The sequence below is a fragment of the Portunus trituberculatus genome, chromosome 44 (genome assembly GCF_017591435.1).
Source record: "Portunus trituberculatus isolate SZX2019 chromosome 44, ASM1759143v1, whole genome shotgun sequence".
NCBI lineage: Eukaryota > Metazoa > Arthropoda > Malacostraca > Decapoda > Portunidae > Portunus > Portunus trituberculatus.
The window spans coordinates 26,065,340-26,081,178 of NC_059298.1; the positions used below are offsets into that span (position 1 = coordinate 26,065,340).

At 39.3% G+C, this 15,839-nt stretch overlaps 1 protein-coding gene across 11 annotated transcripts in view; it reads left to right on the plus strand.

Moving 5' to 3' along the window:
• LOC123518934 (neuromedin-U receptor 2-like) overlaps positions 1-15,839 on the plus strand; it is a 302,841-nt gene that overhangs the window by 4,732 nt on the left and 282,270 nt on the right. Inside the window, exon 2 of one of the 11 annotated variants that reach the window (XM_045280008.1) lies at positions 15,326-15,409. The exons of the other annotated variants lie outside the window; for them this stretch is intronic. The gene's annotated coding sequence lies outside the window, so the exon portion shown is untranslated. The remainder of the gene's footprint in view (positions 1-15,325; positions 15,410-15,839) is intronic. 11 annotated transcript variants of the gene reach the window in all.

The following is a 15,839-nucleotide window of genomic DNA, read 5'->3' on the forward strand; positions in this document are numbered from 1 at the left end:
TCTAAGGCTCTAAGCTTCCAGGTTTAGCACATGGTAGTGGAAACGCGCGGCATCACGTGCTTGCTTCTAAACATTGCCATTGACTGCTACCATGTTGAAACACCCGCGTGATAGAAAGCACGTGGTGTGAGTAAGGCCCTGTCTTGTGATATCCGCTTTATCTTGTTGTCCTTCTTGGTAATCTATTCTTGTGTCTTATCTGTCAGTTTGCGATAGGTTCTTGTTGTCTTCTGTAATTATTTTCATATTTATATTCTTCCTCCTTCATTTCTTCTTTGTATCTTGTTGTCACGCGGTTTTGCTTCCTTTATGTTTCGACTCTTTATAGTTTTCGTTTAAAATGCAACGGAGAAAGGAATTTGATATTCTACTCAACATGGCGTAGTCGTGTTTTGCAAATCGTTACCAGCCTGTCACCTACATTCTATGACAGACTTTGACTTCTTAGGTGAAATGCAAAAATAACCAGAAATATCATTGTTAATAATACTTGGCTAACAGTCAAGAAGACATGGAATATCCTCCCAGCTTCATTGATTTCGAAATTATTTATAGTACCGTGTTTTAAGATCACTCACACATTTGTTCACATGGACTGTGCTATAATTGTTCCTGTAGAAAGATTGTTTTAGTCAGTGTGTGTGTGTGTGTGTGTGTGTGTGTGTGTGTGTGTGTGTGTGTGTGTGTGTGTGTGTGTGTGTGTGTGTGTGTGTGTGGGCATTGGTATTGGTGAATTGAGGGAATAGAAGACTGTACCGTTTTACATGTTTCTTCAATTCCAAGAAAACTTCTATTATTTTCACCTCAACCTCTAACAAGCAGGTGCTTATGTACTCTCCGTGCGAGCTTGGTGCTAAACGCGAAAATTAACTCGTGTATTATCTTGTTACATTAGGTCCCAAGTGGGATTGATATTCCTCGTTCCCTCTGTTCAAGTGTTACAAAGGTGCTGCTTGTGAGGCATTCCGTTGTTTCGTAATTATCGAAAAACTATCAAAGAGAAAACTGATGTAATCCCTTCAGTACTGGACGCATTTTTACCATGAGTTTTGGATATGATTAGACTGTTTTATTGACATTATGAAGGGGCTATGGAGGTTAGAAGATTAATAGCCAGAGTCTTCACTATTTCAATCCCTGCACATAAGTTTCTGAAGCTGTATAAGGTCACCAAATAGTAACCAGAGTTTTTCGGAACTAGGGATTGATGCCAATCATGCCATACTTTGCGTCTAGATAAAGGGACGTACATGTACACCCTGCATGTGTAGCGGTCGTGACGCATAGTGAGTTATGAACTGATACTTGAGTAATATGGCTAACTGCTTTTCCTCAATAATGACAGTACTGAATAACTGCAGGGGGAAATTTTTTGCAGTTTGAAATTAGGCTGTACTTTTTGGATGGTATTGTTTGTTGGCGGACAAAGGTTTAGTTCCCATACACAACAGCAAGTTTTGAAAGAGTATTCCAGACCTGATGCATGTACGAGTACATGTATTGTCCAGGGGAAGCGGCAGTTTTTAGTGTAAAGATTGGAATGCTTTGCATTCCAATCTTTTACATAATAATAATAATAATAATAATAATAATAATAATAATAATAATAATAATAATAATAATAATAATAATAATAATAATAATAAAACAAAACTCAAAAGCGCCACATAACAAAAATTAACTTTTTTTTTTTTTTTTTTTTCACTCTCTCCCCCGGTGCAGTGTAGTGGAGTTTCCCCGATCCGGTTTCCAGCCTTGCTCTCGTCTAGATGCATGAGCGGCGCAGGTGTGGCTGCGATACTATTAGGTGATCCGTTTCCGCGCCACCCCGCCAAACAGGTCTCCCTTCCTGACACTCATACACTCCCTCGTCCCCAGCAACTCACCACCTCTTGTTGTATCGTACTCTGAAAAGTCTCTGATACCTCGCTACGTCACACCAGACTCAAACCGTTAGCACAAACGGCGATAAACACGGGGGCTACGTGCCATATCCACATTTATCATCGCAGTATTCGCATATACATTATATAACATTTCTTTCACTATTTTAGATGCCCATGTCACTAATACTTCGCCCATTCATCATCAAACATTATTCATGATGTACAAATACGTCAAAAATAACTCAAATATCCACATATTTTGGCCTGTAACATCAAGATCAAGATCAAAATCACTTGTGACGTCACGGCTCTTATGCCTTTTCGATTAAATGCCACTTTTTTTGCCTAAAACAATGCTGGTCCGTATATTTCTCATGGTTTCCTTCAATTTTGAGGCCGTTCCAAGGTGTTCCATGCGGTACAACCTCGACAGAGTGACTGCATCATAGAAAATTAGACCTCCCGCATCATTACCAGGCAAATCTGTACTAAACTATTCTGTTGTGTTCCATCAAAGCTTTCGTCGTGTAGTGCCACCTTGCGGTGGGTTCCGGGAACATTGCGTTCAGAATGAATATGAAAACGTATCATGGTACTGAATAGGTAAAGGGCAACTCGCCGACCTCACATCGGCCATGTTGACAACACTGACGGAGGAGCGGCGTCCTGCTACCAAACAAGTCGAAACGGCTGGGAGTTTACTTACTTGCGGTAACACACACACACACACACACACACACACACACACACACACACACACACACACACACACACACACACACACACACACACGGCCCGGTAGCTCAGTGGTTAGAGCGCTGGCTTCACAAGCCAGAGGACTGGGGTTCGATTCCCCGGCCGGGTGGAGATATTTGGGTGTGTCTCCTTTCACGTGTAGCCCCTGTTCACCTAGCAGTGAGTAGGTACGGGATGTAAATCGAGGAGTTGTGACCTTGTTGTCCCGGTGTGTGGTGTGTGCCTGGTCTCAGGCCTATCCGAAGATCGGAAATAATGAGCTCTGACCTCGTTCCGTAGGGTAACGTCTGGCTGTCTCGTCAGAGACTGCAGCAGATCAAACAGTGAATTACACACACACACACACACACACACACATAAAGGCTACCTATGTTAGGATATCATTCACCGATCACACACACACACACACACTCTCTCTCTCTCTCTCTCTCTCTCTCTCTCTCTCTCTCTCTCTCTCTCTCTCTCTCATCACAGGCGGCGTGGATGTTGTGAATGGGACATAGTGAGAGGTGGGACACAGTCAGCTTTTTCATTAAGAGGAATAATGGGTATGGCCGTGAATATTACAGTAGATGTTACATTTGCCTCCACTTGTTTTGCCAATATCAGTAATTCCACAACCAGCACGACCACCACCACCACCACCACCACCACCACCACCACCACCACCACCATAACCTTCCACCTACCACTTCTGACTTCACTTACCACCACCACCACCACCACTACTTTATTTACCACCATTAAGGCCACACAAACGGATCATCAACACCAGCATCTGCCCATTATCTGCACGTGATCGTTAACCTCGGCGTAAAAATCTGGCAATGAGGTCAGGCAGGCAAACAACCACGACCCATGATCGCAAACTGATAGTAGACACAGTAATCCTTCGAAACATTCCTTAAGACGAACAATATCTAAAGTTGTTCATGATGCATTGTTTAACTTTTGCCAGACTGCTGTGCATTCTTGTTCACTTGTTTATTCATTTATGAATTTATTCAGATAGTAGCTGTATTTTCTAAGATCAAGATTCCAGTGAACATAGTGGTGGTGATCTTAAAATATAATCTTCATTATCGTCAAAGTTCTCCACCAAGAGTGTTTATATCACGTCCTTGGTGGCCGAGGGCTGGCATTGGTAACAACATTATTACACTGTAATATTACTTTTTTCGTGTGTGTGTAAATGTATTTTTCTCACAGGCTCATTTTATGAATTAAGACATTAAATATGAAATGAATACCCGCAATGACTAGCTAATACAAGGTTATTCCTTCTTGGGCTTCAGAGACGTTAAGAGAAAGATGCAATTCACTGAAGTAATTTCAAGTGGAAGAATTTGAGGTCATCCTTAAGAGAGTAATTATCAAACATTATAAAGTCAGCGTGACTGATCATCAGTGAATAACCAGTGTCAAAGCGATAAATCAACCACATTGTCACAAAGCAGCGACCACTAACAAGCCAAAAGAAAATGTCACCAGAGATACAACATCACCCAGGTTCCGATACGAAAGATTCATGCAAATCCTCTCGTCACTGTAAGTTACCTTTGACTTTTCGACAATTGCGGAAAATTTCAAATTTGTCTTTTGTTATCAAAGAAGAAAATTCAGCTTACGAAAAGATAATGAAAAGTCAGATTGTCTCTATCATTTTTTCCTTCGGTGAAATTGTGAGAAGTGGAAGGGAATGTTGAGGAGTGATGAGGAAACATTTGTGTGGCAACCACAGTGTACGTGTGTATCAGGGATTGAAGGGAAAGTTTCTAAAACACATAAATTCACATCCTGTAACAATATTATGGTATGTGGGAGTTTGCTGTGTCATGGCAAATGTAAATACGTTCCACTCAACCAAGATGAAACCAATAATCAAAGTCATTTTGCGTCATCACGTAACCAACAGCCAGAATGTGTTGGTGTCTGCATGGCGGTACTCCATCTTATGCCGCCCACATTGGTGATGCACTAATTTGATAAAAATTCTGTTAAATTTTGAGACTGGCTCAAAGTTGACCAATTTCAACCCTATATAAAACTGGTGGCCGGTAATTGAACGCCGAATACAAGGAAGAGGAAAATCGCCTCTTCTGTTGGAAACTTGGAATCCGTAATTAAACTCTGCTTCTTATTACATTTACGCTTTGGTACTGTTGTTGTAATTGCACGGCGTCATACCGCCGCGGTCGATAGGTAAGGTGAATAAAGGGCGACGCACGCAATGCAAAATCCATAGTCGCACGTTCTCAACTGTATACTGCCTTAATACAACTTGGAAAATGATCCTATAATACGTCGCTGGCAACTACTGTCAGCACTCTGCAGGTAATGCCATCACGTTGCCAGAGGCACAATTGCTTCAACGGCTACGTTATTATTATTTACTGGATTAACTCATGTATAGTGAGGCTACATTATGTGTACTCTTATTACAAGGGCCAACTGTATCTGCCACTATATGGAATGAAAATAATAACACACACACACCGCATAGTGTAGTAATTAGCACACTCTGCTCACAACCGAGAGGGCCCAGGTTCGAGTCCCGGGAGTGACGAGGAAAATGGGCTAGCCTCTTAATGTGTAACCCGTGTTCACCTAGCAGCAAGTAGGTACGAGGGGTTGTGGCCTCGATTTCCCGGTGTGTGGAGTGGGGTGTGGCCTCAGTCCTTCCCAAAGATCGGTCTATGAGCTCTGAGCTCGCTCCGTAATGGGGAAGGTTGTTTGGGTGACCAGCAGGCGACCGTGAATGCACACACACACACACACACACACACACACACACACACACACACACACACACACACACACACACACACACACACACACACACACACAGTAGTAAAGGGCCGAGTCAGTAAGTACTCACTCATACCAGTGAATGTAGCATTTTGCATGTGTCATTTTATGTGCCCTCTCTCTCTCTCTCTCTCTCTCTCTCTCTCTCTCTCTCTCTCTCTCTCTCTCTCTCTCTCTCTCTCTCTCTCTCTCTCTCTCTCTCTCTCTCTCTCTCTCTCTCTCTCTCTCTCTCTCTCTCTCTCTCTCTCTCTCTCTCTCTCTCTCTCTCTCTCTTTACAGTTTCTCGCCATAAATATTACATTCACGGTCGTTACAACTTTCTCTGTGATAAAACACCACCTGGTTGCATTCTTAAGTAAAGTTGAATATTGAAAGACAGAGACTAAGAACTGAAATACACGTAGGAGGAGGCGAGGCGTGGGTGTTGCTATCATTACTCATGGGAGGAGATACGTAATTGGCTTCCCGCGAGATTAATGAGCATCTCCGAAGCAATGATGTATGGCCAGGATATAAGTGGAAGGTGTCAAGAGAGGAATGGTGGAAAGGTCAGAAGCAACTCAATATTACGGACTCTGGCGCTGTAATTTTGTCATTTTAGAACCCAAGAACATGGTGAACAGTTGTTTATTAGCCTACATATGTCCGTGTTGCTTTAAGGCCTGTGGGTAACTGATCTTGTTTTTTCTGGCAGATTAAAAAATTTACTTGTTAGGTGACGGATCATTCAAGTACGAATAATCCAATCCCTTGCAAATGAATAAGTTATTGAGTTGAAATACAAACTCGCTGTGCTACACCTGTGGAAAGACGGAAATACATGTGCCGGTCAGTGGTTAAGAGCATCGGCACAGTGGCAGGGCTTGCATATTCGCGTGTACGTAAGTGGCAAAATTACTGCGCTAGATCAGTGACATAACGAATATAATGAAACCCCATAAAAGTTAGTGTTAATTCGGGAATGACTTGTGGGGTCATATAGTCCCATTGAACTGTAGCAAACGCCATTTAACGCTTCAAGTGTTGTGGTTGTGTCGGTCATTGCAGCGTTATTGTTGGTTAGTTTGGCGAATTGCTGATTTCATTATATCATCTCATGTTATGGTGTGGTGATGACAATAGCGGTGCGACTTACTTCAGGTGTGGTGAGGTTAGTGGTGGGTTCTGCAAAAATGGATTCTTGAAGGTGTTGAATACAAGGGTGTTGAGATTACTGGTGACGGTGTTGCAAAGAGGAATGTCTACTACAGTATCTTTGTCGCCTTGCATTTAGGTCTTGCAAGGTTTTTTTTATTTATTTTATTTATTTATTTATTTTGGCTGCCACTGCTTTCCGTGACATCGAAATTCAGAAAAAATCGTATTCTTCATTCTCGTGGAAAACAGAGTCTGAGATCTCTTCCTCCTAAAGAACCATAATGATCCTATTTAAATGGTAATGCATTATCAAAAGACTTATTAATGGCAAGACGCGTGAATTTCTACCCAGCGTGGTTTTTAGAATTTATTTGTGCATAATTCTGGAGCAGGAACTTCAGAACAATCTCTCTCTCTCTCTCTCTCTCTCTCTCTCTCTCTCTCTCTCTCTCTCTCTCTTCTCTCTCTCTCTCTCTCTCTCTCTCTCTCTCTCTCTCTCTCTCTCTCTCTCTCTCTCTCTCTCTCTCTCTCTCTCTCTCTCTCTCTCTCTCTCTCTCTCTCTCTCTCTCTCTCTCTCTCTCTCTCTCTCTCTCTCTCTCTCTACAGCAAGGAACTCCGACAAGGACATGCACACGGTTACACCAAAACGATCCTTACGACGAACGTTATTACGAACAGCAACAGCCTCAGCTCCACGTGTGCTGTGCCTGACAACACACTCATTTCGAAGATAACTCGTCTGTAAGCTCCTCGAAGTGAACAACCAGTACAGCTTTGTTTGCATCTTTACCTTTACATTTCTTGTTTATTTAATGACGATCCCAAGTGTAGACAATACCTATGGCTTATTTTCTTATTTGTGTATCGTTATTCCTCAACTCTACTCGCTGGTCCTATCTCGTGTGGCCTCCTTGAGTGATATTTATTCCTGTGTGGGAGTCAAGATGCAACTTCGTGCTTATTTGTGATTCTTGGATGTGCCATTACTCCACACAGGAGGTGCTTTTCCCAATGGTGAGGGCAGGCCGGCCTTCTTAAGCATCTCTATGAACTCTCTTGCCCTCCATAACACTAAACGTGACGGTGGCTTGCCTTTGTGTTACCTTGTATATATTTCTTTTTATTTTCTTATTTCAGATTTGTATCTTTTGTTACTGGAAAGTTTGTTGTGGTGCACTGATTTTTCCGTCTGTGAGTTTCTCTCTCTCTCTCTCTCTCTCTCTCTCTCTCTCTCTCTCTCTCTCTCTCTCTCTCTCTCTCTCTCTCTCTCTCTCTCTCTCTCTCTCTCTCTCTCTCTCTCTCTCTCTCTCTCTGATTGCAGTAGACTTTCTTATTTCAATCTGCTTTATTGTAGTTGTCTAATACAGATGAGTGTTATTAGAGGAGTGATATTGCCTTCACTGTATAGATGACAAGAGGTACAAAAATGCAAAGAATCGATGTGAAATGTACGAGAATGGAGAGAACCTTTCAAATTTCTTCATTAGAGGGGTGAAGGTTAAAGTGGTCGATAATGTGATTGAAGTGGCATATGGAATTGATAGGTTCGATACCATTTTTGTTGCTGCTTTTACTACTACTACTACTTCTAATGATGATGATGATAATAATAATAATAATAATAATAAATCAACAATAACAATAATGGTAATAATAATAATAAAAACAATAATAATAATAATAATAATAGTAATAGTAATAATAATAATAATAATAATAATAATAATAATAATAATAAATCAACAATAACAATAACGGTAATAATAATGATAAATCAACAATAACAATAATGGTAATGATAATAATAATAATAATAATAATAATAATAATAATAATAATTGACAACAATAATAAGAGTAATTATGATACCGAAAGTCATAATGATAATGATAGTAGTAGTAGTAGTAGTAGTAGTAGTTGTTGTTGTTGTTGTTGTTGTTGTTGTTGTAATAGAAATAATAATAATAATAATAATAATAATAATAATGATAACGATAGCAATAACGATAATAATGATAATAATAGTAATAATAATAATAATAATGATAATGAAAATAATAGTAAGATTAATAATAATAGTAATAATGATAATAATAATGATAATAATAATAATAATAATAATAATAATAATAATAATAATAACAACAATAATAATGAGTAATGTGCACCCCCCTTCCTAGAACCTTCCCCATCCTTCATTTCTTCCTCACTCATTTTTTGTTCGCCCTCGGAAGGATCATTAGAAGTAAGCATATTCATTAACCGGGGGACAGTAAAAGCATCATTCCTAATGGTCTCAAACACGCCTTTACTAATAGTCTTCCAAATGGCCTGTCGCTTGATTGACCTGCCTGAATTAATGAGAGACGCACGTTAAGAAAAATACATAGTAACTCCTACTGTGTTGCAAATTCTTTAGTGAGTTAGTGACATGCAGTGTTCATGGGGTGCAGCTGCTACTACAAAGTCGCCTCCTGGTGTATGTGGTTCTCCTTTTCGTACTCAGAAGTAGCAGGGAAGGAAGGGGAAGAGGATGAGAGGCAGGGAACAGTGTTGTGCGAATCCCAGCTGTGCCTCGTATCTATTGTAACCTGCGCTCGTTGGCGTGAATATTGGCTTACATGACACAGCCAGGTGCATTTAAGAGTGGGTCTAGGTTTTTTTTTATATAAGAGAGAGAGAGAGAGAGAGAGAGAGAGAGAGAGAGAGAGAGAGAGAGAGAGAGAATCATTCGGCTTTTTTAGTATGTTTAGTAATTCAGTGTCTGTGGAAAGAGAAGGTACTCTTTATTTGATCTAATCCAAACTATTAAAAAAGTGCATAGTGTCGATCTGACCCTTGCAGTTACGTACATCATATGCTGTTATCCTGGTAGGAAGGAATGTTACCTCTTACATTGGTATTGATCCTTGAGAATGCGGCAGCAGACCTTTAAGAAAGGTGATATGTTCATACAAGCATTATCTAGGCCATACATTTTTATACAAGCCCTTTCTCTCAAGAGTTGCACAATTACGTAGCTGTGAATTAAAATGCTGAATTTGTCCACACTGTTGATGATACAAGAGAGAAATGTAGACCTTGTATACTTTTCAAGGAGAAAGAAATGTTTTTGTTCATATCGGTGTATCGAAGCTAAACTGCGAATTGTGTGTCAATATGTTTTGCTTTTTTTACATGTTTTGTTAAAAATTGCATGATTAAACTAATCATACAAATAAAAAGTTATGCATGCAGAACTATTGTATTATTGTTCTGCATGCATTCGTTGACAATATAAATGAATGTGCTGAAATTACGTAGCACCTGAAATGTTATCAGCATTGGCAGTATAATGTGTATAATGTGGACACGAAGCCCTCGGGCTTCCATGCATAAGGAGACACCAGGGTTTTACATTTGGGTAAGACCTGCATGTATAATGAGAAACGTCACTGGCACCAGGAAATGACAGGATATTACAGGCGTGCACGGATGAGGAAGGACGAAGCTTGCATGTGTAATGAGGGATGGTTTGCATTTCCATATGCGTAACGAGAAACTGCTCATGCACTAACTGAGCAAGGTTTACATAAAGCTTGAGATTTCATGTTTATCCCATTCCCGCAAGATGCAGTGCGTGTATCACTGTAGTGGTGTCTTGAGACAACAGTGGTTCCTGAAGCCTCTCTGTTCAGGAGCGATGCCATTGTGTGGTTATTCATAACGTGATCACTATTGGGAAAAGAAAATGGTAGAAATATATATACCTGAATGAGTGTGTCTTTACTTCACTACTATTATGTATGTGAAGTTTAAAGTGTTTTTTTTTTTTTATTCATTTGTTTCAATTGAATATCCGCACAATGTTTAGTTACACCAATCATGAAAATAACAATCTGTAAAGTATGCTATTTTGAATCATATCTTATTTATTTTTGCATGAAGGAATAATATTTTATGTACTTTTTTAGTTCAAAAGGTAAACAAACTTTTCCTAAGTGAATCCTATCACTTTATCCACGAATCACTTGCCATTCCTTTTTGCAACTAATCAAACTGTCTTTTATCCTCCTTCGCCACCGTGACGACTTGACAGAGAAGTTTCCTATCGTGATGAAGTTGGCAATTAAGGCTGCGGAAGTTGTCGCTCGTGTTGTTTAAATTGTGTCCAAAGAGGGTCTTGGTGAAACTTTCCTACCGTCTCATTCTTCATTTTTCCTCTCTCTCTCTCTCTCTCTCTCTCTCTCTCTCTCTCTCTCTCTCTCTCTCTCTCTCTCTCTCTCTCTCTCTCTCTCTCTCTCTCTCTCTCTCTCTCTCTCTCTCTCTCTCTCTCTCTCTCTCTCTCTCTCTCTCTCTCTCTCTCTCTCTCTCTCTCTCTCTCTCTCTCTCTCTCTCTCTCTCTAAAATCGGATTTAAGTTAAAGAAATTTAGTTTGAAAAAAAAACGTTGTCCTCTATACACATTAGAAACAATCCATTGAGTTACTATTAACTCACACAGTTGCTGCCGATGACACTCGAGAGGTGGATTTAAGATGTACTTTTATTCATGACATAAACGTAAGCAAACATTACAGGCTCTAAATTTAAGAGTAAAACCTGTAACTATTAAATATCTGCATGAGAAAAAGTCACAAAGGTAAAAAAGCGAAGAGGTATTGATAATCTGAAGTCACAGCTGTAGGGGATCTGTTTACTAAGAAGCGAGCGTCAGGTGTTATAGGGAAATAACCACTCGAAGCAACATGTACATACAAGACTGGATCTCCATGGAAACTCGGTTCTTATCTCATTATAAAACCGTGTCTTTGTATTTCTACGCTGTCACCAGTCCCAGCATGAGTGTTTACAGCCGGAAGTCTTTGTATTGCTGTATTACTTTAGCTCACTTTCGAGTAACAAGACAGATTTAAGAGCGTTTGTGCAGCTAATACCAGGTAACAATTCACAGGACGGTTTGATATACTCGTAATCTGTTTAGAAGTGCATTTGTAGAGAGACGTGGAAGGTGCTGAAGGGAGAATGGCTTGAATCCCTCCTATCTCTCTTCCTTCCCGCCAGTTCCAGCCACTTTGAACTTGATATGAGCATCGTTATGGTAATATAGTGCTTTGACAGCTGTGCAAAAACTTCTTCTATATGCAGGATGGTGATAGGTTTGGTTTTCGAGTGATGGGAAAAGGTGCTCGAAGTATCATAAAGAGTGTGGTAAAAGAATGTTAATCTCTTCAGTACTCGAGCGCATTCTAATCATGAGATGTTGGTGTGCTTAGACGATTTTATTTACATTACAAAAGGGTCTATGGAGATTAGAAGATTAATGTCCAGATTCTTCACTATTTTAATCCCCACATAAGTTTCTGAAGCTGTATAAAATCACCATATAGTAAGAAAAATGAATATGAAAACCCGTCATGGTATTGAAGGGGTTAATGATTTCTTTTAAGTTACGATTCTGTTTCGATGTGCTACCTTGAGTGCAGTTTTTATTGTTGGGACTTACTTTCTTGGTCCATTTCAGCTTTAACTCACGCAACCATGAGTGAGGAAAGCAAAGGAAGTAAAGGGTAACACTTCTGTTTATTCACGCTCTCTTCATCAGATGTCACGTTATGGTTCCTCTAGTAAAAAAGAAATTATGTAAAGTTTTACCCGTGAGATTATCCATTCAAAGCGTGATATAACAACCAATTAGCAAGGGCGTAATGCGTAAAGTAAAATTTATTAATGTTTAAATAAAGATAATGACGCGAAAAACGAGGAAGAGCGTGTGCCGTTACAAAAGGTTAATTAATAAAGACGACTCTCTCTCTCTCTCTCTCTCTCTCTCTCTCTCTCTCTCTCTCTCTCTCTCTCTCTCTCTCTCTCTCTCTCTCTCTCTCTCTCTCTCTCACGAAATTGTTACATAACTGTGTATGATAAAATGAAATCAAGTCAGTTTACATCATTCAATATAAAACTCACTTCAGAAAATACGTAATGTCATCGAGCCAGTTGTAAGGAGCACAAAATGAATCTCCGTGAGCACTGTGTGGGTCGCAGGATTTAAAATTGACCTACTTGCTAGTGTGTTGGCGTCCACGATAATTATAAAGTCAATTAGAAACTTTGGCCTTGATCAGTGTGGATGCAGCGCCCCGTGACCTTTCATTATAATTTCTGTCACTCAGGTCACTGCAGCAGGTAACGAGACTGTATGTGACACGATATTGTAAAGGGAAGGTAGCTGGGTGAGATATTGTTCTAAAGGAAGGAAATTATTGCTCAGGGAAGAAGTACTAGTAAGATTTATTTTTCTTTATCTCTTTATTAGTTTTTTTATAGATATTATTAATGGTTGATGGAATGTTTTATTTATTCATTTATTTATTTATTTATATACCACCTATTTTTATTTATTTATTTATTTATTTTATTTATTTATTTATTTATTTATTTTATTTATTTATTTTTTTTTTTTTTTTTTTGCTAATGAAAGGGAGGTTGGTAAGCTGTCATTAAAGATCAATGGATTTGTAAGATGTTGATGGTAGATGGACTTGTAAAACGGGACTGCAAAGGAACTGGAAACTAAGTGGACCTGTTTGTTTTTTATTTATTTTTTCTTTTTATGTTGCCCTTGGCCAGCTTTCCCCTCTTACATAAAAAAAAATTATATTATGAGAGAAAATAAAGAACATAGAAAGCACATCACTATTTTTTGTACACGATGACAACTTTTGTACTGGTAACTACGGTGATGTTTAACTTTTTTTCTCTTTTATAAGACCTTTTTCTTAGTAATTAATATACTATGATAATAGTGAAAATTGTGGAACTTTTGAAGAGAGTAAGAGTAAGAAACTAAATACAATGTCCAGCATGATAGTTGCTAGTGATGATAGTGAACAGTGCTTTAACCTTAGACAGACAGACAGACAGACAGAAACAGACAGACAGAGACAAACAGACAGACAGAGACAGATAAATACTGACAAACAGACAGAGACAGAAAGAGACAGACAGACAGATACACAGATACAAATACGGATATACAGACAGACAGATACACAGATACAAATACGGATATACAGACGCAGACTTACAGACACACATATACAAACATATGCATGCATACATACATACAGACAGACAGAGAGAGAAATAGACACAGACAGACAGAGAGAGAGACAGACAGACAGACAGACAGACAGACAGAGACAGACAGACAGACAGGCACAGGCAGGTGGGCAGACAAATTATGTTGACTCATTATGTTCATCAATGTAAATCTTTGTAAAAGGCCCACATTTCGTCAATTCAAAGCGCATATTACACTAAGCCGTGTGATGAGTTCTTTCTAGCGCAAAGCTTCAGCAGCTTCCGTGGGCTGTGCAGGTCTTGCATGAAATCTTGATAACGTTCAAAATAATTAAAATCCAGCAAATAATATAAGTTTTAGACGAATAAGGTAAGAGGTTGTTGGCATTTGCTTCCGGAAGTGAATGTTGTCGCTGACCGCTTCTTCACTGGAAAGAAAAATAGTGGGTAGATTCAACTTCTGGAGAGTTTTTTTTCAAGATTTTAGTGTTTCTGGACCTATCTAGAAAGTTGTTCTCAGCAGTTAAATAATGATATGTAAAAGTCCAGTAAAGCTTTTAGAAACGTGTACAGCTCTTGATTATTTTTATGACGGAAGAGTTTATTGTGTTGTGACATTCCCAGCTCATTGTTGTTCTCATAAGCTTGTTTGTGCTGCAGCCCTTACATGTGATGAGGTAACAGTGATTGGCATGTCGCAATTGTTTAGTGACAGAGCTATTTCTTATTGGTCGGAAACTTGCCTTTCCTCAACTAGAAAACTGCACCAGTAGTAAAGCCATTTTATTGTAGTTTACTCATAATTCAATCTAACTATGGGACTATAACAAATTAGAAATATGAAGTTTCCCAGACACTACAGCATTCCTCCACGTCACATGGATTGAGTTTAGATTAAGCCTCAATAAATGATTGGCGCTGATAGGTCATTAATGTCAAGATCCTCACCTTCATTGAATATTACCTAAATTATATTACACCTAACAGACATTTTCAAGCTGAGGTACCCGGGGATTTTTTTTTTTTTTTTCGTGAAGGAAGGTGGTGGAGAGAAAAAGCATCTATATATCGCCTTCTAAAAATAGTCACGGAAATGTGGCGATACTCCTTCCTTGAAATAGTCTACGTGTTCAGAAGGAAAAAAAACTCCCTTCCCTTTTCTCCCATGAGCACAATATACAGTTCTCTTGGTGACGCAGTTAACACAACCTTGTATAAGAAAAGCACGTGCAATGCAAGCTTATTTAATTATGCATGTTTGTCCGTCTATCTGTCTCTGCGTCCATCTGTCCGTCTGTTTGTCTTTTCTATCTATCTCTCCGCTGTAAATTTTTCTCCCCTTTTTTCTCTTTCTCTTCGCTAAAAGTTTTTCTTTCCCCTCTTATCAAATCAAGTAAGGGCGAAAGACCAAGTTAATGTTATAATCACGTAATTTGTTCCAGAAAGGGTGTCAGCTGGTATATATATATTTCTCCCTTCAAGTAATTAGTAATATCACGTATGTATTGAATTTTTTTATAACTGCAGTTTTAATTTGCTCCTATCAAGCGTGCAATATTTAATAAAATAAAATATCGCCATGTCCAACAGTTAGATGTAGAAGTAAATCCTCCACAGCCTTCATGCAGTATCGTGCAGTTAAAAACGCGATGTGTAATTCTGATAGGTCCGTTTCAGGTGATGCCAGTGTTTGGTGCTCCAGCTGACAACACTTTAATTTTTCGATTACCGCTGGACCATTTGCAGGGCACCAAAGCTCATGTAAGGCTAGTGTTACCTTCGATTATCTCTCTCTCTCTCTCTCTCTCTCTCTCTCTCTCTCTCTCTCTCTCTCTCTCTCTCTCTCTCTCTCTCTCTCTCTCTCTCTCTCTCTCTCTCTCTCTCTCTCTCTCTCTCTCTCTCTCTCTCTCTCTCTCTCTCTCTCTCTCTCTCTCTCTCTCTCTCTCTCTCTCGGGTGTGTGTGTGTGTGTGTGTGTTTTATCATTGTTGTGTGCATTTATATTTTGACTGAATAAACTGTAAAGCCACGAAACAATGTCGTATTTTACATATAATGTTTGTATCGACTCTATGATTTGATTTGTATCCCGAGAGTCCCTGTCCCAACCAGCCATACGTCCTGCAGGTGAAGCTCCCTTGGGCGTGTTGGAATAAATTGTTCGTGATTGTGATTCATAGCAAACCTTTTTTG